The following is a 6,468-nucleotide window of genomic DNA, read 5'->3' as shown; positions in this document are numbered from 1 at the left end:
TTAAGACAGTATATATTATTTAAGATATTATATATTAAAACTTGTTATTATTAAATAAATATGTGTGTGTGTGTGTGTGTATATATATATATATATATAAAACCTTCAAAGAACCAGATACCTCATACCCTAATTATGTACCACCAAATACCTAAGATCCTGTGGGGGATTAGTAATATAACCCCCAATAGGTTCTTAGTTGGAATGGACCCCTGTTATAAAAGACAGATTAACAAGAGAAAAAACAAACGGAAGGTTTTTTAACAGGTATATTTCATATGTACATGGGGAACACCCAGAGAATTAGTAGTTCTTAAAGAGATGGCTTTGAATTACAGCTTATATAGCCTTATTAACAAAGAAGAGTAACTTTTTAGAGAAGTCACAAGACAAAGGAAAAGGATCTTGAGTCTCTATAGGCAGCAAGTTGGGGAAAGACAAACAAATGTCAGATAAAGGTGAGTTAGCAAAACTTGCCAATATAAATTCTTCTGGAACCATCTCCAGGCTGATGAAAGTCTAAAGCTGTCTTCAGTTGTTAACCTTCACTCTTCCTGGTTGTAGCGAGGGGAGCAGGATACCTTTGTTATTGTAGATTATGTCCAGTTTTTAGGCAAATAGAGGGAGGGCAGAAAGCTCTCCTGTGCCTATTTTCTCTTAATTGTCTTCAGCTCCACAATCCTTCTTATTTGGGGGAGGCATATTCTGGTCTCCCACAATCCCGACCCATCAACTTCAAAGAGTAAGAACCCTCACACCCTGAATAAAGACCCCCAGGAGCTCAGATTCAGAATTTGTACCAAAGACCCTCAGTGATTTCAGAGCCCTCATATCCTAAACATAGATCCCTAAATACATCAACTAAAACTTCAGGACACAGACCCTCAAAGAGTTCAGAGACTATCACACCCTAAACATACAGTCCCAAACACCTCAGATTCAAACTCTGGGACATGGAGGCTCAAAAAAAAAAAAAAAAAAAAAAAAAAAAAAAAAAAAATCAAGAACCTCACTCCCTGAAGTTAGATTAATGCAGGAGAAAACAGGTCACAAATGCTCAGAGTTCAAAGACTTTGTATCTTGAACATTTGCCCTAAATACCGTAGGAAAAAACTTGAAACATAGGTCCTCGACGACTTCAGAGACCTCTCATTCCAAACTCCAATCCTGAAATGCCTCAAACTCAAACAATGAAAGATAAACCCTCAATGATAATCATAGCCTTCAAACACTGAATGCGGAACCCCCAAATCCCTCAGATTCAGTCTTGGAATGCAGATAGAGAAAACATGAAAGCACAGATACTAAGAGTTCTGAGTACTTACAATCTAAATACTGATCCCAAATGCCTGAGCTTCAGACTTCAAACACAGACCTTCAAAGAGAACTCACACCCTGAGCAACTATCTGCAAATACATCAATCTCTACCCTTAGTACGCAAACCCTCATAGAGTTCAAAGACCTTACATTTTAAACCCGGACTCCAGTACCTCAGACTCAATCTTATTTTTAAAAAGTACTTCAACAAGTCAGGCCTCATATGCTGAACTCAGACTCCCAAATATCTCAGGATTAGTACTTGGAAAACAGATCCCCTAAAATTATAGATATCTTACAGCCTAAACACTGACCAATACTGTATCTTTGACTGAAACTTTGGAACACAGACACTGTAAGATTTCAGAGACTTCACACCCTCAACACAAATCTCCTAATACCACAAACTCCACACTTGGAAAAAAAAAACCCTCAAAGTATTCGAGACTTCACACTGTGGTTGCTGACTTCCAAACAATTTAGGCTAAAAACTTGAAGTACAGACACTCAATGATTTCAGAGACCTAACATACAATCCAGATCCCTTGTTATGTGAGAAAGAGATCTGGGAATACACATAATCAAAGCACGTCAGAATCTCCAACCCAGAACTCACACCCTCATAGAATACAGGCAAATCTTGGTACTAATACCCTTAGAGCATTGAGAGACCTCATACTCAGATCACAGACCCCAAAATATTTCAGGTTGAAACAATGGAGCACAGACAGTTAATGAGTTTGGACATCAGGCCGGGCATGGTGGCTCATCCCAGCACTTTAGGAGGCAAGGGTAGGAGGATCGCTGGAGTCCAGGAGTTCGAGACCAGACCAGACAACATAGTGAGACCCTGTCTCTACAGAAAAAAAGCATTAGCTGGGCATGGTTGTGCATGCCTGTAGTCCCAGCTACTCTAGGGGCTGAGGAGGGAGGATTGCTTGAGCCTGAGAGTCTGAGGCTGCAGTGAGCCATGATCATGCCACTGCACTTCAGCCTGGCCTACAGAGCAAGACCCTGTCTCAAAAAACAAAATGAAACAAAATAAGAAAACATAATAAACAAACAAACAAACAAAAAACAAACTTCAGACACCTCTCACTCCCTGCTCACAGACCCCTCAGAACCCCTGATTCAAACCTTGGAACACAGACCCACAAATAATTTAGAGAACTTATGCTCTGAACATAGACTCAGAAACTATTCAGAGGCCTCACACCCTGAACACTGATCCCCACGTACCTCAGATTCAAACCTAGGGACACAGGCCTCAAAGAATTCAGAGAACATGCACACATAACACAGAACTCCAAATGCCTCACACTCAAACTTGAGAGACTAAAAATTTCAGACTCCTCTCCCTGAACCCAGACTTCCAAATATCTCAGATTTAAACCTTTATCTGCCAGAGACCCCCAAGTACCTTATATTCACACCTTACAACACAGACCCTAAAAGCTTTCAGAGACCTTTCTCTGCAAACACAGTTCCCCAAATATCCCAGATTCAAACTTTTAAATGCAGATTCTTGAAGAGATCACAGACATCACACCCTGAACAGAAATGTCTAAACAACTTAGACAAAAAACTTGGAACCCAGATCTTAAAAGATTTCAAGGACCTAATTCTTTGAATGCAGAGCAAAACTATGTCCAAAATTTGGGAACAAAGCCTAAAATTTCAAAGACTTGGCATGTTGGTCACAGACCCCCAGTTACCTCCAATTCAAACCTTACAATGCAAATACTGAAAAATTTCAGAGACCTTACACTCTGAACACAGAAACACCAGTTACCTTAGACTTTTGTACTGACCCTGAAAGATTTCAGAGAACAAAAGTACACACACCTAAGTATCTCAGACTCAAAATGTGGAACATACTCCCTTATAGATATCAGCGACCTCACACCCTAAGCATGGATTTCCAAACACCTCAGGTAAAAAACTTGGAACAAAGACCTTGAAAGAATCCACAGACCTCACTTCTTGAACACAGACAGACCCAAATATTATACCTGAGATCCAAATGTGGACTTAGACCCTCCAAAAGTTCAAAGACCATGTGTCTTGAACCCAGGCTTCCTAATCCCTAAGACTAAAATCTTGGAACAGAAACTGAAAATTTCAGAGCCTTTCAAACTCTGAATGTGGACCCCTAGATAACTCAGGCTTTGGGAAACAGATCCTTTGAAAGTACAGAGACATCGCACCATGAATTCAGACCTCCAAATATGTGAAACAAACTTTTGGAAACAAACCCCCATAGATTGCAGAGACATTTCAATCTGAACAGAGACCCCCAAATACCTCAGAATCCCAGCACTTTGGGAGGCCGAGGCCGGTGGATCACAAGGTCAGGAGATTGAGACCATACTTGCTAACACGGTGAAACCCAGTCTCTACTAAAAATACAAAAAGTTAGCCGGGCGTGGTGGTGGGTGTCTGTAGTCCCAGCTACTAGGATGGCGCCACTGCACTCCAGCCTGGGCGACAGCGCGAGACTCCGTCTCAAAACAAAAACAAAAACAAAAACAAAGACACCAAAAGATTTGAGAGGCCTCACATCATGAACATAGACCCACAATGACTGTAGATTAAAACCTTACAACACCAGTCCTCAAAGACTTCAGAGACCTCACACTTGTGAACAAAGGTCACCAAATACTACAGCTCAGAGTCCAAACCTTGAGTCACAGACCTTAAAGAGTTCGGAGAATTCACACCCTGAATACAGACCTCCAAAACATTCAGAATCAAATCTCAGAACAGAGACTCTCAAGATTTCAGAGACCTCACACTCTAAACACAGATAAAGTATTCAGAGGCCTCGTAGTCTCAACGCTCATCCTGCATAACTCAGATTCAAACCTAGGGATTCACAAATGGTAAATATTTGGGTAAATATAATAGATGATTCTTCTCCTGAATTCTTTAAAATATGTTTTGTGCTTAAAAAAGTAAAATTTATAACATTGTCTGATGGGGTTTTCAATGTATGCAGATATAATACATAACACAACTAGAGCTTGAAGAAGGGATGGTTAAGAGGCCTATAAGGTGGCAAGGTTTCTACATTCCAATTAAAATTACAAAACATTGAGTCTAAGTAGAATGTGGAGAGTTAAGTACATGTCTCCCTCTCTGTAAGGGAGATAGAAGATATGCACCAGGGTGGAGCTTGGCAGCAGTCATTCCTAAAGTAACTACTAAAAAAACTACAGTTGACCCTCCATATTTGCAGGTTCTGCATTCTCGAATTCTACCAACTGAGGATAAAAAATATTCAGGAAAAAAACAGTTAAAAATGATAAAAATAATACAAATAAAAGCAATACAGTATAACAAGTAGTTACATGGCATTTACATTGTATCAGGTATTACAAGTAAGCTAGAGATGATTTAAAGTATACAGGAAAATGTGTGTAGGTTGTATGCAAATACTATGCTATTTTATATAGGGGATTTGAGCATCTATGAATTTTGGTATCTACAAGGGTCCTGGAACCAATCCTCCACGAATACTGAGGGACGACTGTGTATGTAAGGATATAGTAAAAAAACACGACAGATATATTAAAATGTAATGCTGGAAGTTTTAAATAACCCAAAACAAGGGAGGAAAGGTAAAACAGAGGAGTGAAAACCTGACAGAACAAACAGAAAACAAATTATAAAATGGTAGGTCTAAATAAAAATATATCAATAATAAATTTAAATGATCTAAATACACCAATTAAAAGAAATTGTCAAAATGAATTACAAACCATGACCTAACTATATGCTGTCTACAAAAACAGTGATATAGGTCGGATAAAAGTAAAAAGATGGCTGGTTTCAGTGTAGAGATACAGACAGCTGGAAAGGGTATCACTTCTATCCTCACAACAAGAAAAATGCTGGGTGAACTTCAAATTAAATACTTTTCTTGAAATCATCAAGGAAATCAGTTTTCTGGGAAAACAACTAACCTGAGATCTAGAAAGACAAACCCTATAGGGAGACACAGCACCTGAGCGTTTGATTATCTGAGACAGATGCCTCTGAATGCCATATACGTCAGCAAGAAAATTAGGGTAGAAACTTCCAAATAACTTGCTAAGGGCTGAGTGTGGGCTAGTGTGAGAGTGTGAGGTCCTGGAGGCTGCAGACGTGGTAGTTTTGCACTTGCTTGCAGGCTTTCCCTCTAGCAACTCCAGGAGGTACTAACAGGGAAGGTTGGGAGAATCCTGAGAAGACTAAGGAAGGGTGACAGACGTCGTTGTTGAAACCCCACTCTGTCCAATCTCTCAATGCCCCACATAAAACAAAAGCCTTAATTCACAGGCTGAAGAAAACCTATTGCCTGAGGTCACTGGTGCAACCCCACAGCAGTTGGGAGAAAATATGGAAGTCACCATTGAAACTCTGCCCCAGACCCATCTTCTTTAGTTGCTATAGTGTGACCAGTGCCTGCAGCTTAAGCCTTTATTTCTGTAAAGGAGATAGGAGAAATGCATCAATGTAGAGTTTGGCAGCAGCTGTTGTGCTTGCCAGCGCCATGGGGGAACTTTCTCTGGATTCTCTGTGTGAGCCTAGTGGTAGCCCTAGGTGAAAAGCCTACAAGAGGGTAACCTCACATGAATAAGTCTTCTGGGAGCTTCACATTCTCATGCTAGCTCACACTAGGTTCCCAGGACTTCATCAAAATTTATTGTTTAATCTACACACTGGTTTCTGCCCCTTGTAAGCATAAGGCACAGAGTCCTGTGTCTTCCTGTAGGTGCCTGTCTCTCTCCAGATTTTGGTATAGCATTTACCCTATGACCTTGGTCCTCTGATGGGTCAAAGAAAAGTCAGCCAGGTGCAGTGGCTCACAGCTGTAATCCCAGTACTTTGGGAGGCCGAGGCGGGTGGATCACTTGAGGTCGGGAGTTCGAGACCAGTCCGGCCAACATGGTGAAACCCTGTCTCTACTTAAAAAGAAAAAAAGGCAGGTGTGGTGGTGGGCGCCTGTAATCCCAGTTACTCAGGAGGCCGAGGCAGGAGAATCACTTGAACCTGGGAGGTGTTGCACCCTAGACTGGGTGACAGAGCAACACTCCGTCTCAAAAAAAAAAAAAAAAAAAAAAAAAAAAAAAAAAAAAAAAAAAGTCATTAATTTACAGTTTAACCAG

Source organism: Mandrillus leucophaeus, unplaced genomic scaffold (genome assembly GCF_000951045.1).
Source record: "Mandrillus leucophaeus isolate KB7577 unplaced genomic scaffold, Mleu.le_1.0 Scaffold395, whole genome shotgun sequence".
Lineage (NCBI taxonomy): Eukaryota > Metazoa > Chordata > Mammalia > Primates > Cercopithecidae > Mandrillus > Mandrillus leucophaeus.
The sequence above is the reverse complement of the archived record's forward strand: the minus strand, read 5'-3'. Positions refer to the sequence as shown.